Source organism: Balaenoptera acutorostrata, chromosome 15, assembly GCF_949987535.1.
Source record: "Balaenoptera acutorostrata chromosome 15, mBalAcu1.1, whole genome shotgun sequence".
In the NCBI taxonomy this organism is placed as follows: domain Eukaryota; kingdom Metazoa; phylum Chordata; class Mammalia; order Artiodactyla; family Balaenopteridae; genus Balaenoptera; species Balaenoptera acutorostrata.
In genome coordinates this window covers 52101648-52129642 of record NC_080078.1, presented here as the reverse complement: position 1 = coordinate 52129642, position 27995 = coordinate 52101648, and the positions used below count along the sequence as shown (strand labels likewise).

Sequence of the window (27995 nt, the reverse complement as noted above, 5' to 3'; positions counted from 1 at the left end):
AACACTCTTGCAATTATCTGAGAATCAGGATTCCATAATCCAGTCTGAAATGGTTTCCTCTGGAGGCTCATGTAAATGCATTCCTTTCTTGCTTTCTCCCTGACTTCTGATTTTGCTTACATGCTTGATAAGCACCCCAAGGACGAGGAGGACACAGAGAGCAGAGTGTTGAGCATTGATTCAGTCAGCAGTTTGTGTATTTTCTTTCTTATCCTGGATATGAAGCCCCATTCTAAAATTTGCAATTAAAACCAGAGCCTACCTTAAAGATAACATTGTCTTTTTCCTCCAATGGTCAAACTCTGCATAATAACATCAAATTGTAGTCACTGTCCCTCCAGAGTGGCTCACTGCTTTTAATAAGTAAGTAGAAAAGAGAATGTTGTTCTTGGTTCCAGCTATATTCCATTGCAAAACTCAAACTGCACTAGGGTGAAGATTACAATATTTCTGCAAGGGTTAGAAGGGATCCCAACTATCCAAAATAGCTCAGTGTGCCCAGATGGAGACCGTTGCATTTACGTGTGGTGTCTAAGCCTCTTTTCTGGCACACAGTTGTTTAAGAAGCCATTTTTCTTGGTATGTCCTGATAATCCCACCTCATTTCCGCCAAGGGCAGGACTGAATTAGAACAGCATGACCAAGGATAACCTCTAAAACATGATTTTATGTTGACCCCCTGCCATCCCCAGGAGATATGATGGTTTAAGAGGGCTATGCATCCTTTGACACTCTTCCACTAAGGGGTAGGGTCTGCGTTCCCACCCTTTGAAATCGGGTGGGCTTTGTCATTGCCTCAACCTAAGGAGTGCAACAGAAGTAACCCTGAGACTGCCATGTGCTGAAGGTACCAGGTGGAGAGACCACTGAGAAAGAAGAGAGATGACCAATGAGCCCCAGCCGTTCCAGCCCCAGCCATTCCATCTTCCCAGGCCATAGAATGCCATGCATGTGAATGTAGAAAACTTCAAGATGACTCTGGCTCTAGTTGCTTTCTGACTGTAACCACCAAGAGCTGGGAGCCAGATGTGCCCAGAGGAACCTGGCTGACCCCAGAACCATGAGAGACACTAATAAGTTATTATTGTCTTAAGACCCTATGTTTTGAGGTTGTTGGTTACATTGCAGTAAATAACTAGAAGAGGAGGCATCACTCATAATGTGATGTGGAACTCAACCCAGATGATTCTCCTGCCCCCACTAGATACAAGGCTATGGTAAGCGGCACTGATGTGAGCACACAGAGACAAAGCAATGCCACACGGGACGCTGGAGCTGGTAGCTGTCTGCAGGCTATGATTTGACAGAGAATCAGTGGAACCTCCCTAAGGGGACTACTCTGGTCCCTGAACGTAGTAATTGCTTAGACAGGATTTGCATCCTAGCAAACGTGCAGAATGCTAGAGATCCCCACGTACAGGGAGTTTCAAACTAGGAGCACTTGGGGTTTTGAGAAGGGACTGTCAAGGAGGTAGTGTGCAGGGCAAGCCTAGTGGGAACAACCTTTTCCTTTTCTCTGTTCTCAGGGTCAGGGCTTCTTTCCAGCCTCAGGGGTGGGACATGTGACTCCAGTGACCCATCAGTGCAACACATTCCTCTGGCCATTATGATTGCTGTAGGTTTGGACATGAGGTCCAGGCCAGCCAATCAAAGTGAATGTCAGGACCTTCACAGGGAATTCTGGGGGAAAGATGTTCACTCTTCTTCACTATATTGGACATTAAAAGGATGTTGCTCTAAGAGATTCCAGCAGTCATCCTGTGATGAGGAGGCAAGGATCCTGGGAATGGAATAGAAAGAGGGAAAGCAGAGGAGAGAGGAGGCAGACAAACTGATCTTGATATCTTTGTTTGTACCTCTGTATCCAGCTATGCTTGAAGCTGGACCTTCCTGGGTTATTTTTTAATTTGAGCCCATAAATTTATTTTGCCTGTTGACTTAAGCAACTAGAATCAAAAGAATATCAATGAATACATATATGCTTAGCTTCTTCAGAAGTATGTCTGGGAAAAATTATTTCTGCTGCTAAAAATGTGTTTAGAAATAGCTGATATTAGTGCATTTGATTTAGTCCTTTTTGTTTTGCAAAAGGAAAGGAATAAAGTCAAATTAGTACCCTGGTCACCTGACATAATCCTATGTAATAATAATGATGATAAAGATGATGATGATGGTACTAACATTCACTGAGCCCTAATCCTGGGCAAGACAATGTTCTAAATGCTATGGATATATTAGCTAATTTAATCATCTCAATAAAATTATAGGATACTCCATGATTATGCCCATATACAAATAATGGAATTGAAACACAGAGAAGATAAGTAACATTCTTCAGATCACACAGCAGTAGTGGTGAAGCTCGGATTGAACCCAGCTCATTCTCTTAGCTGTACCCTGGTGCTGTCTCTGACAAGGTAAAATGATTTTTGAACAACCCCTGGGTTCTGGGCCCTTTGTCTTTTCACAGTGCCTCCATTCTTAAAGCATGCAACCCAGAAGGCCCATGTTAAATATAAGTGAGAGAGTTTCCATCACTGTGGATTTGCCTCCATCATCTGTTCTAATTCCAGCAACAAAGTACCTGCTTTAGCCATGTCGGCTTGGGTCTGACATCTTTCCCAGAGGTGAGAAAATGCAGAGATCAAAGAGAAAAATTTTAACGTAAGTTGTCAGCTTGTTTCTGCTGCCAAAAATTCTCATGCTTAAAAATATGGCACAATACTTTATTCTTCAATTTAAAAAAATTAAATTGTAGCTGACTCTCAGTCCTCTTTTCACTTGGGTTGAGGAAGATTCAGTCTCAGTGAGAATGAAGAGTTTTCCCTCCCACCCCCCCAGTTCCCAGAAGGGTCCAGGAAGTTGTGTGCAGCATAGAATTTGGGGGGCTCTGCCCCCTGGTGTTTGGACCCTGTATGCTTCTTGTTCAGATGTGCATAGTCCTTGGAGGGAAGGTGGCTCTGACAGACACTTCATTGTCTGTTACTCTTGGGTGCAGGGCACTTTGTGAGACTGGTTTCCCAGAGGCTGGGGCCAAGCTTCCCTCATGGGCCTCACATCCATTTAATTCTAAGGAGATGCTAGGGTGCCAGATCGGAAGCCACCATCCCTTTCTTTGTCTCCGCTAATCTTCACCTCTCTGCTTGTACTATTTCTACCTTCCTTTGGATGAAGAACACAAGCACCCTCACTGCCCCCACTCCGTTCTTTGTAGCACTTTTCACATTGCATGGGGTTCAGCCTAAATTAAAATGGGCTTTTTAAAGAATTGTAGGGCTTTTAACCATTCAAGCATCATTTATTTTACTATTCCCTTAAATACATTTTGAAAAATCTCTTAGAAGTCCAGTCAGTTTAGGGGTTAGTTAGTGTGTATTTTAATTGACCATTCAATTTCAAATAAATATGGAGGAAATTATAACCCTCTTCAACAGCTCAACGACAATTTAAGGAGAATGAGAACCTGATTGAAACCATTAGGAACTTAGAAACCAGACTCGATGTGGTCAGATGTGGTCAAAGAAAACTAGCCGAGGAATTTTTAAGTCCTGTCTTATTTTGCTTTTAAGAAAAACGTTAAAACCACAAAATTAAGAGAGATATTGCCCTAAATTTGAAATGATTTAATAAACAGATTGGATGCAATTATTATAGTTGACATTGAGAAATATTGATAACTAAAATTTTATCTTTTAAAAAATAAAAATGATCGTTCTCACCTAGCCTGTAGGTTAGAAGCCGGGAAACAAAACATTTCAATATCCTATCCTCTATTACATATGTTGATCAACCCATGTAATCAAATTCCTGATCAGATGGGCCATCTACAGACACCCCGAGAAGGAGAGTTTTCTATCAGCCCCATTTTATTTACTCCCTTTTTGGATTTGTGGACTTTACTGAATTTTGTGGTAGGTGAATAATAGCCTAATAAAACTATTCCAAAAACTATTCCAAAAATTTATATATATACACACTATATACGTATATATATAAATAATGTTATAAAATATATATAAAACTATATATAATTTTAAATGTATAACACATTATAATCAATATAGTGTGTATTATGTATCTCATATGTATAATGTGTTGTTAGTTGTATCTTACATTATATATTGTATAAATGCATCTATGATTACATCATATAAAATTATAGACCTTCTCTTCCTTCATCTTTCCTCTCCCCCTCCCATCCCGCCCCCCCTGCTGCTCCGCTCTCTGGCCTGACTCGGCACTTGGGGGCCCCTGGAGAAGACACCAGGGTCACCACCTCCTTTGTCCAGGCCTAGGTCTTCCTGAGCCTCCCCCCTTCCTCTCCAGGGTCTTCTTCTCCTTCAGTTTTGAAGCCGGTGGTGTTGTGGCCGCCCTGCCAGGCTCTCTGAGAGTGGTGGGTGTGAAATGGGTCGGGAGTGACCTAGATTTCCAGACTCACCGTGGTCAAATTCACCATGTGAGGGTGTGGACCGTGTTTAAGGATTGCCCCAGCATTCAGCTCTATGAGTAATAAGTATCCACAAGCAGTTTTTTTGGAAGTAGGTGTACGTCAGTGTCAGGGAATCAGCAATACCTACATTTTTGTTTTTTTGAAACAAAGTGAGAGTTGATCAGTATCAAGGAGCAAATGCTGTGGGACTAGAGGAAAAAATCAAGCAGCACTTAGAAAACAACCCTGGAAGCAATGAAGACACAGATATTCCAAAAGGCTATATAGATTTTATGCTTTTTTATTAACAAAGCTGGCTGTGAATGTCTTAATGAAAATGAGGAGCATGGATTTAACTGTTTATGAAAAGACATGACCTTCTTGGAATCTGATTGGGATGGGCAGCTGCTTATTACTGTGGTCTTCAATCAGCCTGTTAAGCTTTATTCATTGAAATTTCAAGGTCCAGATAATGGTCAGTGTCCGAAATACGTAAAAATTTCTATCAATCTACCCCTATCTATGGATTTTGAAGAGGCAGAAAGAAGTGAACCAATTCCAGCTCTGGAACTATCAGAGGATGATATGAAAGAAGATGGTATTGTCCCACTTCATATGTTAAGTTTCAGAATGTTAACAGCATAACTATATTTGTTCAGTCCAATCAAGGTGAAGAAGAAACAACTAGAATTTCATATTTTACTTTTATTGGGACTCCAGTCCAGGAAGCAAACATGAATGATTTCAAATGAGTAGTTTGCAAAAAAGGAGAAAGCCACAAAGATACAAAAGACACTGGAAGACCATATTGCAATCAGATCTACAACTCTTGGATAATTGCTTGATTCTTGCCAGAGACCTTCTTTTTTTTTTTTTTAATTTAATTTAAAAAAATATATAGTTGATTTACAATGTTGTGTTAGTTTCAGGTATACAGCACAGTGAATCAGTTATACGTATACATATATACACTCTTTTTCAGATTCTTTTCCCATATAGGCCATTACAAAGTATTGAGTAGAGTTCCCTGTGCTATACAGTAGGTCCTTATTCATTATCTATTTTATATATATGGTAGTGTGTATAAGACTTTCAATATTTCATTCATTGCCATTACCAATAAATCATTGCCTTTGTTCAGATGGTAAAAAAAAATTATAACAAATAATTGGGCATGTTATAGAGTTGACCCTTGTACAAGCAAGGTTAGGGGCACTGATCCTCTGTGCAGTTGAAAATCCAAGTATAACTTATAGTCAGCCCTCTATATGCACATTTCTTCTGTATCCACAGTTCTGTATCCGTGAATTCAACCAACCTTGGATCTTTCTTTTTTTTTTTTTGGCCACACGGCTTGCAGGATCTTAATTCCCTGACTAGGGATTGATCCCAGCCCTTGGCAGTGAAAGCGCAGAGTCTTAACCACTGGCTCGCCAGAGAACTGCCAACCTTAGATCTTGTAATACTGTAGTACTATTCAGTGAAAAAAATCCAAGTTTAAGTGGACCCACACAGTTAAAATCCATGTTGTTCAAGGGTCACTTGTAATTGTTAATGAGCCCTTTACCTCTCCTGCTCTAGTTTCAAAGCTGAAGACACCTAAATTCTTTTGAACCCCACAAAACTTCCTCCTTTCATAAATACAACACCCCAACTTTCTCCACAGGCCTGACAGTAAAACAAACAAACAAACAAACAAACAAAAAACTTTCCCTGAGACTAGTCCATCCCTGTGTCGGGTTGCTTTTTTTTTGTTTTTTTTTTTTGGTTTGTTTTTTTTGGCTGTGTTGGGTCTTCGTTTCTGTGCGAGGGCTTTCTCCAGTTGTGGCAAGCGGGGGCCACCCTCCATCGCGGTGCGCGGGCCTCTCACCACCGCGGCCTCTCCCGTTAAGCAGCACAGGCCCCAGACGCGCAGGCCCAGTAGTTGTGGCTCAGGGGCCCAGCCTCTCCGCAGCACGTGGGATCCTCCCAGACCAGGGCCCGAACCCGTGTCCCCTGCATCGGCAGGCAGATTCTCAACCACTGCGCCAGCAGGGAAGCCCTGTCGGGTTGTTTTTGATTTGTTTTGTTTAGTACATCATGAGGTCAAGAGCTCTGAAGTCAGCCTGCTGGGCCTCTAATCCTGGCTTCACCACTTTTAACAGCTGTGATTGAATTCAAGTCAGCTCCCTCTCTTTGCCCAGATCACCCATCTGAAAAATGGAGGAGTAATTGAATTCATCACCCAAGGGCATCAGGAAGACTAAATGACTTCTAAGAATTCAGGGTTCAGTCATTAAAACAGTGACTTATGCTCAATAAATGATAGTAGTAGTCATATTATAGTTATCCTTCTGTTGTATGGATTCTCAAAAACATCTTAAATTTTAAACTACTTAGGCCTTATAATTGGAGCAGAGTCAGCTTCACCCCTATTTGGGGAAACAAGGGAACGTGACCAGCAAAGGCTTCATGGTCACAACCTGGGAACAGGGCCAGAAAACCCATATTTGGGGCATCCCTTTTTGCTGCCCTGTAAATGGCCTTTATTTGCTTTTCCTCCCTAGTCTCTAGATTAATTGTGAATTTAGATGGAGGATCTTGAAGTTTGCCCATAAATTTTCTGTGTTTAAAGGGAAGATTTTTATCACTGAATATTCTGCAGTGAGCATGAGTCAAGGAGAGTGACTCAGGCCATCTTCTCAGAGGTGGCCAGCCATAGATCAGCTTATACAGAAAATTAATCTCTCCTGGCTTCTTCGGGAAGTTAGCAATTATTAGTAGACAGTGAGAGAGAGAGTCTTCAAAAGAGGCATACGTGACAATGTCACCTAAGTATCTTCCAAACTCATTGATATTGGAGAAAAGTTTTTCCCTCAAGTAAGCTTTGGGGGGATAGGGCGGGGAGCTCTTAGCAAGCAGATGCAGCAAAAGGAAGTCCTTGGGGCCTGAAACTCAATACAAATGTGAGTTGACTCCCAAGAAATACCCTGGTATCTTCAGGGGGAGATAAGATTTCAAACACCTATTTGACCCAACATGGGTTTGTTTCTACCCACTGTTGAATACCTAGGATATCTTGAAAATGTTTACCCAACCATTTTGAGGGTCTGACTATCTGGCACCCCACAGCTGAATACAAATAATATCCAGGTTTTGGGGCCAGTGTGAACAGCCACAGAACTAGGGAATTCAAGAAAGGACATGGAAGAGTCACCCACATCAAGCCCTCACTTGAGGCAGCCTTACATTGAAACCATCACAGACAGGTTTTCCTCATTCTTTCTGTCTGTCTCTATCAGTGGGTTCTTAAAATGTGGTTCCCAGACCAGCAGCATTGGTATCACCTGGGTACTTGTAAAAAAGCAAATTTTTAGACCTTTCCCAGATTTACTGAATCAGAATCTCTGAGGTTGGGACTAAGAAATCTATATTTCAAGCCCACCAGATAACTCTGATGCATGCTAAAGTCTGAGGATTACTGCTCTAACTAAAAATTACTGATATGTCTCCCACCCCCAGAAATTCTGATTTTATTGGTCTGGAGAGAAGCTGGACAATAAGGTTTTTAAAAGGTCTCCAAGTGATTCTATTGTGCAGCCAGACTAGAGGCAGGAGAAAATTCCACTGGTCTCTGTGCCAAGCCGAACACCCAAATATGTGAGGGTCTACCTCCAATAAGACTCAAAGGCAGGGCTGGGCAATGTTGTTTTGGGTGACCGTTCTTCTTGGGGTCTATCTTGACATTTCTTTAAGCGTCCACCTTTCTCTTCTCCTTTTTAGCTGATATTGCATGTTCACCAGGGCTCACTCTGACTGCATGAAGTTCCCGTCAATCTACCTCTCAGCTGGCATGTGGCCCAGCCAGCCAGAGCTGGGAGTGATAAACAAGAGATTGAGGCCAAAGCTCTGTATTAATAGAAGAAGTGTATTTGCCCTGAATGAATGTCCCCTTTATACTCTTCCCTCTTGAATCTCTGGCCAGAACATCAAGAACTCAAGGATGTGGGATTTTAGTCATCATCCCTCGCTTTCTTTCTTTGAGAACCTAACTAATATCCTATACTATCTTCCCACTGAATGTTGCCCAATCTCTTTTTCAAAAATTCACCACTCCCAGGGCATTCCTTTTCATTTTTAGAATTCTCAAATTATGCAATGTTCTCCCCTTCTGTTAAGCCCAAATCTGCCTCTATTGAGAGTCCAATTATGGATCCTAGATCTACCTACAGAATGGGTTCCTCTATGTGTCATTACAACTCATCAAAATTGGGACACAGTTATCAGGTCTCCACTAGGTTTTCCCTAGACCTTCTTTGAGTTCAGAATTCAGTTTCTAAATAGTGCCTCTGTTAGCAAATGCTCTTGGGGTCCAGCCCAGAACCCCCTTTCCTGGACCACATTTCCATTCCCCAGCTGCTCTGAGTGTTGCCATTAAGAGCTCATGACTACATCTTCTAGAAAATTGCCTGAGGCTGATGGAAGCCACAGCAATGGAGATGTGTGTCACCCCTCACCCAGGGGCAGCCATAGACAATGACTGACAGATATGGGGGCAAATAAGCCCAGCTTCCTTGTCTCAGAGTGGGAGAACACACCCACACCTTAGTCCCCTCCCCTTTCCTGAGATTCTTTCCACAACAAATCACTTGACAAAAATCCCCATTCCGGGCTCTTCTAGGAAACTTGACCTAAAACATTTCCTTTTTATGTGCTCACTCAGATTTCCACACATTTATTTGACCAGCAGGATTAAAAGTCTGCTGAGCCCCAAAGGAATAATGCATAAAAGAGGGCTGGAGAACAGGTTTGACTGGTTTTGTGGGGTCAGAGTCAAGGCTGCAGGAGGCCTGGAGAGCAGCTGCTACCCCACAGATGCTTTGCAGAAGGGAAAAGACCCAATTCCCAATGCCTCTGTTTTCATACCCCAGCCACATGTAGTAGATTGAATACAAAAAAACCAAAAAAATGGCCCTGATTTTCCACCCCTTGCACACTTATTGCAATGTGATTTTGCAGTTTCTCTAAACTAGATGCAGATTATGTTTCCCACCCCTGGAACCTGGGCTGGTCTGTGATTTGTTTTGATGGGTAAAATAGAGCAGAAGGAATGTTTTTCCAGCTCCAAGCCTCACCTCCAGTGCCCTTGAGCACCCTTCTCTCTCAGACCCTTAGCTATCACCATGTGACAATATCCAGACTAGTCTGCTGGAGGATGAGGGACATGTGACTCTGTCGTGCCATCCCCCCAGCCAGCAGCCAGCTGACGAACAAGCATGCGGGTGAGGCCATTCTTGAGCAGTCATCCTCCAGCTGACCACCAACTCATAAGCAAGTGCAGCAGAGGTCAGCAGAGCCCCAAGCAGAAGGACCGCCCAGCTGAACCATAACCTTGAGAACTAATAGTGATTGTTGTTTGAAGATGCTGAGTTTTGGAGTGGCTTGTTAGGCAGCATTATTGTGGCAACAGATATTTTCACAACAGATGGCCCACAATTTTCAGATCCCTCTTGGATAAACCCAAATGTGGGAGAGAAGCATTAAACTTCAAAGTACAAACAGCTCTGCATGCCTGATTTTGGACTTGGGGAGGCAGGTTTGCAGCTCAGAGCCCTGGAGAGAGCAAGGGTTCTGGTGACCAGAGGACACAGCACCGGAGGCAGGGGCAGGCTTCAAGCTCAGAGGAGAACCTGTGGGCAGCAAACAACACAGCCTGAAGCCTTCTGTGCAGTCACAGGGGAAGTGATGTGAAGGCAGGTTCTACTTCTGTTCCATGGTCCAGCAGAGGTACCTGGGAAGCCAGCAGAAAGCAAATCAGGGAAGTTGACTAGTATGGCCAATAGGGGCTTCCATTTAATAAAAGATGTGTCATAAAGGAGAGAAGGAGAGCAGGGCCCAGAAATGTGAAATGTGGGAGTAAAATTAGAACTAGCCTTTCTCTTTTTGTAGCTTTAAATTTTCTTTATTATGATATAATAAGCATCCAAGAATTTGTACAAATCTTAAGAGTTCAGCTCAGACCAATATGAAGGCATTTTCTATCCCCTAGAAGGCTCCCTTATGTCCATTCCCTGTCAACACCGCTACCTCATACAGAAGTAACCCTGTTACTTAGTTTTGCTTGTTTTTGAACTTCATATAAATGGGATCATACAGCATGTCTTATGTCTGCTCATCATTTTGAAACTGAGCAGGACCGTGCAGGGGCCCTCCCAGCTGACCAGAGACTTATGGCTCAGCTAATGTTCCAACAGCAAGCAAGACCTGATGGCTACTTAGAATTGCAAGATTGAGACAATTATATCTGAAAATAGAATATTGCCCCCTCCCCAGCATGTAGCTCCCTTTCCCCTTTCCCTATATAATCTCCAAGCAAAATCTGGGGAGTTGGGAGTTGGTTCTTTGGGACATGAGTCCACCTTCTCCTCAGGATGGCCAGCTTCCTCAATAAAGCTACCTTTCCCTTTGCCCAACTCTTGTCTCTCAGTATTGGATTCTTGGGCAGCCAAATTTGAGTCTGGTAACAAATTTCACCTATAGGATCTATATATGAGGGTACATGTTATAGTAGTTGATTCATTTTTTATTGTTCTGTAGTATCCCATTGTATGAATACAGCCCAATTTATTTATTCTATTCTATTACTATTAGACATTTGGGTTCTTTCCAGCTTTGACTTTATAAATAGTGGTGCTATAAACATTCTTATACAGTCCTCCCTCAGTATCTGCAGGGGATTGGTTCCAGGACCCACTCTGGATACCAAAATCCACAGATGCTCAAGTCCCTTATATAAAATGGCACACAGTGTTTGCATATAACCGACGCACATCCTCCCTCTCATATACTTTAAATCATCCTTAGATTACTTATAATATCTAATACAATGTAAATGTTATGTAAATAACATTTCCCATGCACAGCAAATTCAGGTTCTGCTTTTTGGAACTTTCTGTATTTTTTTTTTTTTTTCTGAGTATTACCAATCCACAGTTGTTGGAGTCTGAGCATGTGGAACCCTTGGATATGGAGGGCCAACTCTGCATGACTTTTGATGTACATATATACTCTTTCTCTTGAGAAAACAATGGCTTTTAATCAACCCCTCTTTTGTCCCTCATCTGGCCTGGGGAATGACCCAACACCCTTGTTCACCTGCTGACAATAGGTTGCTTAGGTAAGAAATTGCATTTGAATCCATATTCAATCCCAGCTCTGAGAGGAGGAAAGGGGAGAAAAAAGGAAGAGGCAGCTTCAGTGACAACAGAAATGATAATCAGTCCCTCTTAGCTTTACATTTTCTCTCTAGTAGCTCTCTAAGATGCCAAAAATAATGACATTCATCTGAATTAAAGATGTGAAGACTCTTTTAAAGATGTAAATGTGCTTTTTAGAAGGACAAACACATAGAATAATTAAAATGCTACAGTTTCCTGGTGCTTCATGATGTTCAAATTTTCCTCTTATTTACTAGCTCCTCACTACTCAGAGTGGTACCCAGACCAGCAGCATCCATTAGCCCAGGAGTCTGTTAGAAATGCAGAATCTCAGGCCTCACCCCCGACTTACGGAATCAGGATCTGCATTTTAACAAGCTCCCCAGGTAACTTCCTGTACACTAAACTTTATGAAACCTTCTAATATTCCCCATGACACTCACAAGACCTGGTAAAACAGATAAGGGAGGAGTAACTGTTCTCATTTTACAGATGGGGAAATCAAGATACGGAAAGGTGAACTTGAGTAGCAAGGGAACCCTGCTGGTTCCATGCAGGAAAGGCCTCTAGATGGAAACTGCTGATTTTCATTACTTCACGCTGAAACCCATTGACATGCCTAACACATAATAAGGTCAGCCAGCCTGTTTCTCCCTAGAAAGCGCTGTCCTGATGGGATGCACTATGGTCTGAGTCATTTTGTTTGGAAGTTGACATGAAAAGCCATCAGAAGGACACAAATGTGTCAGCATGATAAGGGTGGGGGGGGGCGGGGGAGGAGGCAGGGTGGAGGAAAGGAAAAGGAACCACTTGAAACAGCAGACGGGTGTGGAAAGGGGGATGAAGCAGCGCCAGAGACATTTCAAGTCCCAAGCTTTCTGTACTCCTCCCTTGCCTGCAAGCAAGAGATCTGTGCTGTGACGCAGTCTGCAAGAGGCTGTTGGCAGCCAGCCCAGAGCTGGCCCGAGCCCTCACTGCGGTGCTCTCAGCTACGCAGGGACACTGGAGGCTGCCTGGTGCACCTCTGCTGGGCCCTGCAGAGCATCCGCACCACCTGTGCCAGAGGGGACACAGCACTGCAGCAAACAAAGCCAGCCAGACTGCAGAGCTGGCTGGAAAGCTGGGGGCAGTAATGCGAGACAGGTACAGCTCAGGGCACTCCTGGCTACACCTGCAGGGGCTGAGGACCCGAGGGCTTCACCATCTCCTTCTGCCCCTCCAGAAAGCAGCTCCAGGCTGCAGACTTGCTCACATGGCTTGGAGACATCTGGATACTCTCCCTTGACCCTGAGCCCTGTGGCAGTCCAACAGCCAGGATGATTCCGGCTCAGCAAAGCTCAGGGTTCAAATCAGTGAAACTTATCTAGTCTCTATGTCCTCCCAAATCCAGCTGGAGGCAGCTGGAAGATACCCAGGGCTCTGCCTGCCTGGGTGCTGACATAGGAAGACTCCAAGGAAGCCTGCTGCTCCCCCCTCACCACCCCCACAGATGCCAGATGTCAAAGGTACAGTTAACAGTGGCCTTCCAAAGCTATTGTCTGATTTATTTCCAAACCCAAAAGGTTGGCTCTAATGGCAGATGTTCTGGAACAGGCAAAGGGAAGGGGGTACCACAGGCTGGTGAGAGAGCTACTTAGGGCAGGTGACGAAGTTTGTGGGCTATAAAACCACAGTGTATACTTAATCATTTCCCTAAGTCTGAAGAGTAGAACTCCTGCTGCTGCCTTGACCTGATGCCTCCCTTTTTCTCATGGCTGCCCAGTTTGCTTTCACCTTGCTGCCATCAATGGTTCTCCTTCCCCAGTGTTGGGAGATGGCTACCCCCCTCTATGAACAGCTGTGGACTCTTTACGCAGTCAGGGTCCAGTTGTATGGCCAGGACACTGATACAACCTCCCAGCTGATAAAACTAGGCAAGGATGAGGGTCAGGTTTCCAGGCCAAGGTCAAAAACTGGTCTGTGTGTTGGAGTGAGTGTTGGTGGGTGGTCAGAAGTAAGGAAGGAAGGAGATGAAGGTCACTGAAAAGAATCAGTTCAAAAATCACTGCTTGAGAGTTCACTGTTTCTCACGCAGCCCAAGACTTACTTCCTACTGAGCTTTGCCAGAGTAAATGGTACCCTTTCCTACTCCCTGTTGTGTACCTCTCCACAGAACCCCAAAAAGGGCAGATCAGCAGATTCACTCTAAAGCCTACTGTGACAGTGGAAATGCGTTTAAAAATCTTCACAACAGAAATGGTCTAGCAATGTACGTGTTAGATGCCATGTGGCTAGGGTGTTAATTCCAGATGCCATGTTTCCTGAATTTGCTTCCATGCTTTTCCCACCTGCTTGATTCAAGCAAGCAGAGCTTAAAAATCTCTTCGATTTAGTCTTCTCTTTTTTGTTATTCTCTCACCAGCCTCCTAGATACCGGCAGATCATTCATTCATTCAATGAATAACTATTGAGCACCTTTCCTGCATGAGTCATTGTGCTGATGAGGCATAGACGTTGCTTCTTCCATATAGGAGTCTCTTTATTCTACAAATATTTGCTAGCACTATCTGTTCACACAGCATTGGGTGAGGTACTAGGGAGGGTAAAAAGGCAGAGAGCATACAAGCCCTGGGGAAGCTTTGGATATATCAGGAGAAAAGTGCAAGGTCACAGACAGCCCATTTCTATTGTCAAGGAAATGGACCCTTGCTACAGAAGTGTGGATCCTCTGAAAGCTTGTGAGAGATGCAAGGCCCCACCCCAGACCTGCTTAATAAGAACCTGCATTTTAACTGAATGCCCAGGAAATTCCAAGCACAGCGATCATTGAGATCCACTGATCTAGACAGTTGAAGTTCTAGGAGTTTAGGGGAGACAGATTATCGCGCACTTCTTGGTAATAGTCAAGAAAACATCCATGCAGGAGTTTGCCTCTGACGAATCACTGGGCTTTGGCTGGATACAGAGGGCTCGAGGGACAGTAATTTCCCACTTCCACGGAGTTAAAACCAAAAACCCAAAACCAAAAACATGTCTGCAAACAGCAGAAGGCAATAAAATTCTGCAGTCACATTTTCCACAACAGCAAAAGCTTTGAGTCAGGTAGGATGAGTCTGCAAATTCTTGTGGCTGACGGTGTCAGGATCCCCAAGTGGGAGATTGCCCAGTTTGGACAGCTTCAAGCTCTGATCGCCTGGTGCCCTGGAATGGACCGGCCCCCATCCAATTCCTGGCCCTGCCCACCCTGCCTGGCAGTCAAACAGATCAACCAATGAGAAACTGGCTCATTATTTTCCAGCAGTTACTCAGCCAATCGGCAGCTTCCAGCAGACTGAGTCCTGGAGTGGCATCATCTGAATGTCGGTGGTGTGGCTGCTTTATCAAGCCGGCCCAGGAGAGCAGATAAATCACTGTGAAGTTGCGATTCGAGGCTGTTTGCGCCGCGACTATCGCTTAATATTGGATCAGCCTGATATTGGGTGCCTCAATTTTACTTGCACTGTTCCTTCCTACATTCAATTTAAGAATTAAGATTTTTGTTCTAAGTATAAAAACTGAAACAAAGGAATAAAACAGATCAAAACATGACTGTGTTTACTGTTATCTCCTGTTTCTGCCTGCCGTCCCAAATGTCTATGTTTGTCCAATAGTTTCACCAGAAAATGATGATACAGAACTTCACAACACCATTGAATGCTTTGCTTAAAGTTCAGGCCTGTGCTCCACAGTGATGAAACCTGCCCATCCTTTCAGAAGTCATGCCAAGGAGAATCCGCTCCAAAGCAGGTAAGCTCGAAAGACAACATGGCCCCAGTCATCTATCAGCAGGCAGGTTTCTCCTCGGAATTATTTTCTAGCAACTGGGATGGGCTCGTGCTGAGTCATCTACACCCTCTCACCCTTGCAGCCGTGGCTTGTTTTAGGAGGCAGCTGGCAGAGGCGAGAGCTGAGCTGAGGCTGGGGAGCAGGACCCAGCTGACTGGCTCACAGGAAATGGAAGTTAGGATTTCTGACTCATCAGCTCTATTCTAATCCCCTTAATCTGATGCTTAATTAATAACATGGCAATTACATCTGTCCTGAACCCACCACCACTCACTGTGTCCCCCAACGCCTCCTGCCCTCTCTTCTCTCTTCCCCAGGAAACTGGAAGCATTAGTCAGTCAACTAATTCTCTTAAGCATCACCCTAGGTGTGATTTCAGATCGGTGCAGGCTGGGGTTATGCCTGGCAGGAGCAGGCAGCCACGGAGAAGAGGAGACATATTCCTCTTTATCTCAGGACTCTGCTTATGGGAAGGAGCTTTTGAGTGGGAAGGTTCCAGCCTCCAGCACTGATCTCCCCGTTTGCTGCACACACACACCCCCTCCCCCATCTATCAGAGACTGAGCGTATTGTGCAGCGCGTTTGAAATGATCAGATGGAACAGTGAGGAATCCGGAAGCCACACAGATAAGGAATGGTTGAAGGAACTGATGGAGCTGAGATGAAAGTATTTCAAATGTTGGAGGCGGTGGCATGTGAAAGAGGCAGCAGGTAGGTTTCTGTGATTCCTGTGCGTCGGATGTAGGATGTAAGCTCAGGGGACGAGGTGCTTCCTCACAAAGAAAAGCCCCCAACCACGGAGGCCGGACCCTGCCTGCTGGGCTAGGAGCTCCCCATCTTGACAGGCACGTAAGCCGAAGCTTCGTGACTATTGTAGGAGACACGTGCATTATAAGGGAAAGGGTGGAATCGAACTTTATGATTCTTTCATCTCTGAGATCCTGTGATGCCTGCAGGGCTCGCCTTCACAGGGTAGATTCTATGGCCTCATTTTACACGTATTATCCCCTGTCACTCCTGCAGCACTCCAGTTAAGTGGGTACAGTTGCTGTATTTTGTTTACTATTCCCGCTCCCTCTGCTTAGAATACTCTTGCCTTAGGTACCGTGTTGCTCTCTCCCTTCACAATATTCTGGCCTTCTTAGTGTTTTATCTCCTCCAAGAGCCTTCTCTCTTCTGCCCTTTGTAATATGGCCATTTCTTCCTCCTCTCTCCATCCCTTACCCTGCTTTATTTGTCTTTATAGCATTCAGCACTCTCTAAATTTGTGTTACAAATAGACCTGTTTATCAATCTGTCTCCTCTAGGAGAACAGAAGGACATTGGTTGGTTTTGCTCACTGCTCCATCCGCAGCACATGGAATCAAGGTTGTGGCCCATGGCAGGACATGTGCATGCAATGAATAATGAGTCTGTTTTTACAGATGAGACTGAGGCATTGAAGAGGGGGAGTAACATCCCAAGTGTTACACAACGAGTAATTAGAAGAGCTGGGATTCGAGCAACTTGGTTCTGGTGTCCGCACACATAACTGACATACACCATTTGACCCTTTGAAGAAAACGTGTTTTCTTTTTTGGTGGTGAGGGGAGCAAAATTTAAGATTTTATTTTCAATTTTAGGTCAATTATCATTATCAGAAATAAATTTGAATCTATATTCTTATTAAGCTTTTTTATTTTTTTAATTTTTATTTTATATTGGAGCATATATGATTAACAATGTTATGTTAGTTTCAGGAGTACAGCAAATTGATTCAGTTATACAACCATGTTTCCTTCGAGGAAAGGTGAAACCCTTGAAAATCCAATGGCTGGCTCTGGCCAGAGTTACCTCTTGTTTTATTACTTCAAATGACTTGTGCCTGTAAGCTGGTGGCCACTGGTTGCCACCAACATGGTTTCAAAAAGCCCCAAGAGAGAGAGGCAAAAGGCAAAAGTCAGAGGGCATGAGGTTGCCTTTTACCTCACCTATCTTCAGGCTGCACAGTGATTTGGTGAGTGCAGCAGGTGGCTCAGAAGGGGATAGTGAACAGCTCGGCAGTCACCTGGTCCTAATCTACCCCTGGGCAGATATATTGACTCTGACACAGCTCCCATGCCTGGAGTCCTCAAAGGCAAATTTGCAAACTCAGGGAAGTTTCCTTGCTTCTCCGAGTGATTTGAAACCATATGCTATGTCACTCTTCCATCAGAGGGGCTGAATATATGTTCCCTGCTTCCTCCATCCAGGTTTTTCCCATGACAAAATCATTTTTATTTGAATATTAACTGGTCATAAAAGGGAGTTGACATTGGTTTTTGTAGTTGAAAAATAATACAAACTTGAAAGTCAGATGAACTGGAATTAGAATTTGAGTTAGTTACCCTGTGCGAACCTCAGTTTTCCTAACTGAAAAATAGGAACTAAGTCTTCTCACATGGTTTTTGTAAGGATTAGATGAGAAAACATAAAGGCAGACATCTGCCACTGATTTTCTTCTTAAGTGTCAGATCATTTTGCTGCTAGCCGCCTTCTTCTCTTTCTGTGGCTGGGTACAGAAAAAAGCATTTTCTGAAGGAGATATTGTGTCAGGGTCCACAAGTCAGCTGGGGCCACTTGGAATCTGTACATCCACTGGGGCAACTTTGCTTCATAAATCTCATTTTGAGACTTAGGCTGAAAATGGAGCAGCTACTAGGGAGAAACCCTTCTCGTGATAGAGAAGACGCTTCCAGAAGCACTAGTGGAAACATGCACTGTCTCCTTCTGTCTAAGATGTCATTTCAAAGAGGGAGAAGCCAACAGTGTCTGATGTCAGAAAGACATCAAGCAGCAGTGACCCTGTCACTTCCACCCATATGCTATTGGCCTAAGCAGGACACATGGTCAAGGCCAATATCAGTTATGCAAGAAAGTCCACACTTTCCTTGGAGGTTGGGGGTGGCGTTGGGGGGAAGGAGTGGAGACAAGCTGAACAATAATCTACTACAGTTACACACATGAACTTCAAAGACCACATTTTCAACACCACCATGGTTCTTCCGTTCTCACTGGCTCCATTTCTTTAAGAGACAAAGGGGGAGAAGTTCACTGGCATTTGAGTCATGTTGGCGAAACATGGGGAAAACACACGACATAAATAACAAAATTTTCTCAGCTACCTTTAAGAAATCTATTAAATTAATAGACTGGTGGTTTTATCGTTGTGTTTTGTTTTCAGGACCTTTGGTGAATATTGTCTTAATTTGGATTAATTACATTTAAAGGAAACCATAAGAATAATGTGAATGATTTAGCCCTGCTTCTTTGCAACCAGAATACTAAATGGATCACTAGCAGCTTGACAACAGCCAGCAGCCCGTGACAGAGGTATAGAGTGTGTATTTTGTTCCATCTTCTTATATACTCTGCTGCTTGAGTCATGACCATGTTAGAAACCTCTGTGTAATGTTTAGGCTTCTAGGTGCCTAATACATAGAGGAACTGAAATGAGTCCAAAAACAAAATTATTATTGGAATGGAATAGAAATTGGATACTTGTAGAATCTTTAATAAATATCTACTGTGGATTTCATTAATTCATAAATGTTAAAGCTAAAAGATCACTCAACTACTCCTGATACATGTTCCCAGGGACCTGATTTAGGCCAACCCCATAATTTTACAGATGAGGAAAACTGACTTGAAAGAAAGCTCCATGTGTTGTTCAAGGTCACCCTTTAGCCATAACAGATCTTAAGCTAGATCAGCCCAGGTTTCCTGGCTCCCAATTCCAGAAATTTTCAGCACACTATGTTTGTTAATAAAGTAAAGGAATTGTGGTTATTTAGCCTGAAGGAGATCTTAATAGTTTTGGATTTTAAATAAATGGAAGTCGTTTCCATCATCCATGGTGCAGAACTCTGGGGACTGCACCAAATGGAACAGGCCAAAGGCTTATTTTTGAGCATAAGGGGTGCTCCTCAGTCTATGGAGAAATAGGATGAGAACGGAAGTAAGGATCTTCAGTCTTCCTGTCAGAATGTACATTTTGTCACCTGGCCCTCCATGTGCCAAGTCCAGTGGAAACTTTTCATTCTTTGTGCTGCTTGATACCTTTCTGACCTCTGATGCCGTTGGCTTCTCCCTCTTTGAAAAATCTCCCCTCGTTTCCTCCTACTCTTCTGATTGCTCTCAGTTCTCTTTGCAGCTCTTCTTTTTCTCTGTTTATCCCAAATGATGGTGTTCCCCTTGGCCCTTCCCCCTCCTCACTCTGCATGCTGTCCTTAGGGCCTAGGACTATGGCTCTCAAATCTTTACCTCCAGCCTAAATTTCTCTTCTCAACCCAGAGCCCTGGTTCACCTCCTGGTGAACATCTGTTGGCCCATAGGTACCTGACAACAAATTCTCTCCCCATGCTTGTCCTTCAAACAACCACTTCCTAGGACTTCCCTGGCAGTCCAGTGGTTAAGACTCTGTGCTTCCACTGAAGGGGGCACATGTTCGATCCCTGGTCGGGGAATTAAGATCCCGCATGCCACACAGAGTGGCCAAAACAAAACAAAAGCCAGAAAAACCCCAACCACTTCTTCTCCAACGTGGAGTAGCCAAAACAAACAAACAAGCAAACAAAAAACCCCAACCACTTCCTTCTCCAATATCCCCATCTCAGTGCAACTCATCATCATTCACCAGGCTGCGCAATCCAGAAATGAGGGATTCAATGTTGATTTCACTTTTCCCACCACATCTCACATCTAAGCACCCACCGAACCCTGCAATTCTTTATCCTCAATACTTTCTAATTGTCCCTTTCCCTTCACTCACAGATGCTGTCTGAGTTCAGTCACTTTGTCATTTCTTGCCTGGGTTATGTACTGGCCCCCTAATTGTTCCTTCAGCCCAACTCCAGCCCTTCTGTACAAGCCATCTGTACAGAACACACATTCTTCAGTGAGTTTTCTCTAATAAGGGATAAATTTGAGTTTTATATGGTAGCCTGGTTTATATCAGCACTTGTACTCTGAGCATGGGACATTTGTTTATTCAGTCGACATTATTTATTAAATGCCCACAATGGGGCAGGCCTGGAAAAACAATAGCAAAAACACCCCAAAAAATATCCTTCTCATGGAGCTTAAAACCTAGAAACCTAGAAGGGGGAGACATAAAAATTAAATAGATACCTGTAATAAATAATTTAAATCAATAATATATATATATTAAGTTAGAGAATAAAAAGCACTTGTCAGAAAAACAGAGCAGAGAAGGAGAATTAGGAATGCTGAGGGGGGAGGGCTGAAATATTACAGAAGGTGGCTATAAAGGGCCACGCTGAGAAGATGCCATTTAAAGGCCTTGCCCATGGTAGGCACTCATAAAACTATTTCTTAAATGATGAAATACATGGATAAATGCATCATTTTGTATGACCTCTGCAACAAGTGATGAATCACACACCAAAAAAATCCTCCCCATTTTCCAGGTGAGGAAACTGGGGCTCAGAGAATGAAAAGAGGTAGTTCTTTGTTGCCCTCTAAGACAAAAGAGGAAACCACCAACATTATCTCAACATTGAATTTACAACAACATGAAGACCTATGTGTGATTCAGGTGGTCTGGACTTTGAAGTGCGTTTCATCGTAAAAGGTTTTGATCAGTCTGACATTCTATGACACATAGAAGGTCCGAAGTGAGGCTGAGCTGGGTCGGGGCTTCTTTCTGGGTTGGCCTGGCTTGAGCCTAGCAGGCTGGCCACTCACTGACCTGCTTGCTATTCGTTCAACCAATGTGAATTGAGTGTTTGTAACAAACAGTGTTTTAGATGCTGTGGATTCTGCTGTGAACAAAACAGACAGTCATGGAGCTCTTTGAAAGGCAGACAGTAAGATGAAGCTGGTAGTGGTGACTGCTCTGAAGACAAATGAAGCAGAGTTGGGGATGGGAGGTTAAGGGGTTGCTGATCAAGGTGAAGTGGGGGAAAGAAAGGAGAAAGCGATGGTTCTCATGGCAGAGTTGGGTTTGGTTAGCTGCTAACAGGGAAGACAGACTCAAAGCACCAGGAAAGGAGTTGGGTTAAATGGACAACTCTTGCCACGGCTTGTGGCTCTACCTGCAAGAATGACCTCAGGTTCCCTCCCGCCTCCCCCCCAGACAAAGGCAACTGCTTTAAATTCACTGTTGGTCTTTGTTTCACCCCCTGAAATTCCCTGAAGTCCTCTTTCCTGATTTTCTTCCTTCCTAGATTTGTAACTCCAGGTTGGATTTTTTTTTAATGTGGGGTTCTATCCTAGAACTTAAGACAAAGGAGATCAAAGCAACTTCAAGGTGCTTATAACCCAATAAAGCATTTCCCAAAGTGCACTGTTGTGTGCTGCTGGGGCTGAGAGGTTCTGAGTGGTCCTCTCCACCCCCCACAGGAAAAAAAAAGCTTAAATATGACTCATGCAGACATCTGCTTTATTGAGACATGAGCTGTAATTTAATTGCAAATATTCGCTTTTGGCTCACACAAAATGGGTAGATGGGGGTAGCGTGGGTGAATAGTGCAGTTTGGGGAGAGACTGGGAGAAGAGCCTTTTATAATTATTCTGTTCCCTCAGGGAGAAAAAATTATCTTTGGGAAACTTAAGGCAAAAAAATTTCTTGCATTTACTTTGACAAATACCTTCTTTTAATGGCAAATGATCCAGGATTTTCATTTACAGTATAAATATAAGGTCTCTTTTTAAAATAACTTTAATTTGTAAAGTGAGTGCAAGTGGCATATTCTTGGATTAGTTCTCTCAACCTCGTCTTTTCCTTCCAAGAGGTTGGAAGTCTTAAAATTACACTTTGAAGACACCCTTGCTGTCAGGGTTCTGTATATGAATTACACTGTGCCTATTAGAGGCAGTTGCCTGAGTTTTGTAAGGCAGAAATAAAGTGGAGGTAGTCTTGCTGCAGTGGAGGCAGTGGGTTAGTAAGCTTTGAGGGATTCGAGTGCATGTAAGCGTCAGACTCAGGGTTCCACTTTCTAGTCAACAGCCTCCTGGGAGTGAGGTGGTTATGGAGGCATCAAGAATGGAAATGCGATAAGCACAGTTTTTTTTCTTTGACAGTGAAACCAAAATTCCACTAGAGCCTCTGACTTCCACTCCTCCCACCATTTTGTAAGAACTTATCTCCCTGAATTAAATCCCCTTCTGCTTGAAATACCTAGAGTGTTTTTTCTTGCCTTCACTGAACCTTGATGATGTGGCACATACGACAAAAGTTGTGAAGATGATTAATACTGCTCTTATGGAGCCATGACTAGAAACACACAGTCTCAGAATTTATACACAAAGGAAAAATAAGTGGATTTCAGAAATGTTGTAATTGGGGAGGCAAAATAAAGCTGCAAATGCTGAGGCAAACATTCATTAGTGGATGCTCTGTGACCTCAAACGATCTATTCAATTTCTTTTATAAAATGTGTTTTCAATTAATTTAATTGTTTTAGAGTCCCTTAGCTGACTTATATTTCAGCTGGCTGGGAGGATGTTTGGTGGACATTTTTAGTGGAGTATAGGAAAGCAGTTTGTTTCTTTGGTTGTCTTCATCACAGAGTAAAAGCTACACACTTGCCTGAAGTCACCATCCCATTTGGTCTGCTATTCCATTGCCCTAGCACTTGAACTTCTGAGGAAAGCAGACATTGGGATCATTGTCCCTTTTATAAACATGAAGAATGTCTTTAAAAAGATACAGATAAACCATGGGCATTTGGGTTTTCATACCAATGACTGGGGCATCTGTGAGGAGGAGAGAAACATGACAGTGGCTGTTGGTCCTGTGAACACACTTATACAGCCAAGAAGAAGTCTGTTCAGTTTCTCAGGGGGGCCTTGGGAAAATTTAGCTGCCTCAGGAAGCCTTAAAGAGAATACATAGAGCTTTTGAAAATATCTATAAATATCTGCACTGTTAGTACTGTAAGCAGAGGAGATTTATGAATACTGAGCTGGCAACTCTTGCTCTAGAGTTGAGGTGCCTTAGGTTTTATTATTTTTTATTTATTTATTTTTTGGTCATGCCACATGGCTTGTGGGATCTTAGTTCTCCAACCAGGGATTGAACTGGGGCCCTTGGCAGTGAAAGCATGAGTCCTAACCACTGGACCGCCAGGGAATTCCCAAGGTGCCTTAGGTTTTAGAGGGATTTCATAAGCAGAAATTGCCTCTTTCACTGCAAGATTCCCTTTTTCTTCTTTCGCTTTGGTAGTAGGTCTTTGTTGTTTCACCTGCCACTATCCATTCTACCAACTTCTGCTAGTCATTCTTCACTCTTCCTTTGGGCTGACTGGCCTGGCCCCTGAAGACTTTTTTTTTTTTTTTTTTTTTTTAAAGTATAGTGTCTGGACTGGGTCCTATCTGTAGACATTCAGATTTAATTGCTGCGGGGTGCAGCTCAGTCATCGGTACGTTGTTTTGTGTTTTTTTTCTTTTTTTCAATTTATTTATTTATTTATTTATTTTTGGCTGTGTTGGGTCTTCACCTCTGCGCCAGGGCCCTCTCCAGTTGCGGCGAGCAGGGGCCACTCCTCATCGCGGCACGCGGACCTCTCACTGTTGCGGCCTCTCCTGTTGCGGAGCACAGGCTCCAGACGCGCAGGCCCAGCAACTGTGGCCCACAGGCCCAGCCGCTCCACGGCATGCAGGATCCTCCCAGACCAGGGCCCGAACCCGCGTCCCCCGCACCGGCAGGCAGACCCCCAACCACTGCACCACCAGGGAAGCCCTCTGAAGACTTTTGATAGGACCATTTGGGAAAAGAAAAGTCTTTCTGTTGGTGTTAATAAACTGGAAGACATAAGCTTATAACTGTAGGAGGACTTCCATGTAAAGAAAGTCAGCCTGAAAATGAAGCCAACATGAAGGAAAGATGAACAAATAAATGGAAAGAGAGAGAAACAAAGACAGAATTCTTTAAATGCCATATGAGCCCTGGATCCAGCCATACCTGAACCCAGTCTATACCCCTAGATTTAATTACATGGGTCAATAAGTGTTCTTTAATGCTTAAATCAGTTTGAACTGAGTTTCTGTCACTTACAATCTAAAACATGCTGACTAATACTTTAATTGTTCTTTCTCAATGTTAACACAGTGCTAAGTACAGAGCCAGTGCTTTTTCTTTTTCTCTTTTTCTACCACCTTTCAGAATTCTTCTGATTCCCAGGTTCATCAAGTAATCATTCAGCAATTATTTATTGAGCACCCATCATATGGCCAGCATATGGACTTCACTGTTAAAAAGTTCAGAGTCAATATTGCTTTCCTAAAGTCATCTCAAGATAGTAAGTTGGCTATTTTGTTTTACAAAAAAATAAATTAATTAATTAAAAAGAGAGAGAGAGAGAGATTGAACTCTCAAGTTAAAAATATTTGTAACTTTTACCAATAATTTCACTTTATTTCATGAATCATTTCACATAATGGTAGAAATTACCTTTCTCCAAATTGCTTCATGTTTTCAATGTGGCTATCACATCTTCTCCTTAGGAAAGTTACTTAGGCTCTCTGAGCCTTAATTTTTCTCATCTATAAAATAAAGGGGTAAAAGGGGTTCATCTGATGTCTTCTCAAACTGAAATTCTAGCAATTAGCTCACTTATATAGACTCCCTTTTTCCTTGGGAACAATTTCCTACTCGGCCCTGTAGTAGCCTTCACCTCATTTATATTTCCCACTTCCCAAACCCAGGGAATCAAATGAGTTTCTCAGAGGAGACTGCCTTGCTTCCATTCCTAATACCTATAATCCATTCCCTATGCAACAGCCAAATCGATCTTTCCAAACAGTATGTCAGATCAAACCACACACTCCCCACCCCAACTTATGAGTCAGTGGAATGCTATCCACCTTGGAATAAAACTCAGATTCCTTACATGGCCCCTGTCTTCCTTTTCCTCTCTCCTCTGACCTCCTCTTCTTCTCTCCCTTACTCACTATACTTCAACCACAGTGTCCTTTTGGCTCCTCCTTGAATCTGCCAATCTTGGTTCCATCTCAGGGCCTTTGGTCTTGCAAATCTCTCTTCCTAGAATATTTTTCCTCCAGATCAAGGAAATGTTTGTTCCTTCACTTCACTCAGGTCTTTGCATGTGTCACTCATTCAAAGTGATTTCCTGACTCCCCCTTCCCTCCCCTATCTAAAATAATATCCTGCCCCCACTCTTCTACTTATGTTGATTTATTTTCTCTCCAGCTCTTATCACTCTCTGGAATTATAGTAGATCATGTTATGACAGTACTATGTTATATAATTAACATTTAATTTAATATAATTTAATATAAATTATATTAGCATAGAGAGTAGCAAATAATAGAGGCTCAATTGGTTTTTGTGGAATGAATGAGTAATTCTACGCTAATTCCCATATTAGCCATCTGTTTAGCTTCGAGGCATATATGACAATAACTCACATTGGCTATAGTATCCTCTTTTAAACATCTTTTGCTCTAATGTATGGACAGTTTTTCTATCCAAGCGGATTTTAAGCAATTTGGAGATTCCATGAACAGACATCATTTCTTTTGTGAATTCTCACAGAATCTCATTAGCTAATAGAATTGTAATAATATTCTCATAAGAGACTGTATTTTATTTTTAAAAGACAGGCTTTTCTCACATTCTTAAAAGATTCAATTGGACATGGCAGAATTAACTTCTAAGACAATCTATAATGGGTAGTAGATATAATTTGGATCACCAAATGGAAACACAAAACAATGTTCAGAAGTCAGGGTACAGACCCAGGATTTAAACCAAACTGAGGTGCTCTACCAATGAGGTCTTTCCACCATTTTATCAAATTCATCCACTTTAACCACTGGATTATGGTGATATGGGTCAGCCAAAAGATCACGGTCAGCTGAACAATGTGCTCCCAACTTACCCAGAGAGCAGTTCATGGTAATCATCTCAGAATCTTCATCTATATTTAGTGCAAATTAGGAGGTCAAGGACAGGATAAAACTTAGAAGATGGAACATCAGGAATCTTCTTGATATCTGTGTTCACTAAAAGATAATAAGAATGTACAAGAATTTTTGTCACAGCACTGTTTGTAAAACGGTAGAATCCTCATGTCCATCAACAGCAGAATGGAAAAATAAATCATGGTATATTAATGCAATGGATGACTGTAACAAAAAAGAAGAATTAATGATTTACAGTCACATGAAATAATATTAATGCATCCTACATACATAATATTGAAAGAATAAAAACACTAAACAGTCACAACAGTATGTACTAAATGTGTAAAGTTCAAAAACAAGCAGAACTAATCCATAATGTGAGATCAGGATAGTGGTTACCCTTGAGGAGTTAGTGACCAGCAAGGGACATGAAAGAGGCATCTGGGGTGCTGCTAATGACCTAGGTCTCATTTTGGGTCCTGGTTGCATGGATGTGCTAACTTTACCAAAATCCATTAAGCTGTACACTTATCTGTGCATGTTCCTGTATTTATTTTACATTTCAGTAAAAGTTTACTTTAAAAATGATTCTTCATGTGTTTAAGGACTCTTAAGCCAAGAAAATTATGAAAGCCTCTTTTGCAAGTACTCACAAATTGATATGCCAACTTTTAAAACCATCTGAAGCATGTGTTGAAAAGACGTTGAATCTTTAGCTGAACCTCACCAAAAAAAAGAACACATTTGATTCTGAAGATATCACATATCCCTGAATTTTTCAAGAGAAAATGACTTTGTTTTCACGATCCCAAGTTATATATTTTCCAAAAGCTCACTCATTCCCTCCTGACCATTCACGAAAGTACATTCATCAATCAATCAATCAGTAACTGAAGGGGAAGGATGATGATGGATAGACATCCTTTTTATCTTCTAGCTCAGGTCATAAAATGCTAAGGGACTTCTGCATCATGAGTATGGCTCAGTAGGGAGTTGGGAGAAGGAGTGCAGGAAGTAGCTGTCAGAGGGAAATGAGGTCATCACCAAAGAGGAGGTAATAGGGCAATATCTGAGAAAGGTGGCACCTCAGATATTGTTCTCCTAGCCAGTGTATAACCAGCCCCTGAAGTTTATACGTAGGTGACTAGTTTATAAATCACACTAGCTCAAGAATTCTGCCTCTAGTAATGGAAGACTATATAATTTGGATTAGCCTTATCATGAGGACAACTAGAAAAACCTGGAAATGTATATTTTAAAAATTAATAATAAAAATCAGCTTGAAAGCACGAAAGAGTAAATAAGATAGTGAAGAATTACCAAGTCAACATCCAGGGGAATGTGGAAATCTAGAGAGTGAACCATTATTTGGTGCCACTTTTTGCCAATATGGAAGATGCATCTGAGAGACTGTATAAAGGGTTTTTTGTCAGTCTCACTGTATCAGGAAGACAAAACTTGGAACCAAAGTCACCCAGCTCTCATATATAGCTTAGCTTTGAGTCATCTGGGTTACCCAGATAATCTAAGTTCCTAAATTGGATTAAGGTGGTCTCAAATTGCCAGTGTCCCAGGCATGTGACAGAAAGAAATGAAATTCCTTTCTAGAGGAAGATAACATCATCATAGGTTGAAAAACCTGCACAAATATTTTTGCA

At 42.6% G+C, this 27995-nt stretch overlaps 1 pseudogene; it reads left to right on the top strand.

Moving 5' to 3' along the window:
• Positions 1-120: 120 nt before the first annotated feature.
• On the top strand, positions 121-5181 carry LOC103012248 (thioredoxin-like protein 1; annotated as a pseudogene).
• The last annotated feature ends 22814 nt before the right edge of the window (positions 5182-27995 follow it).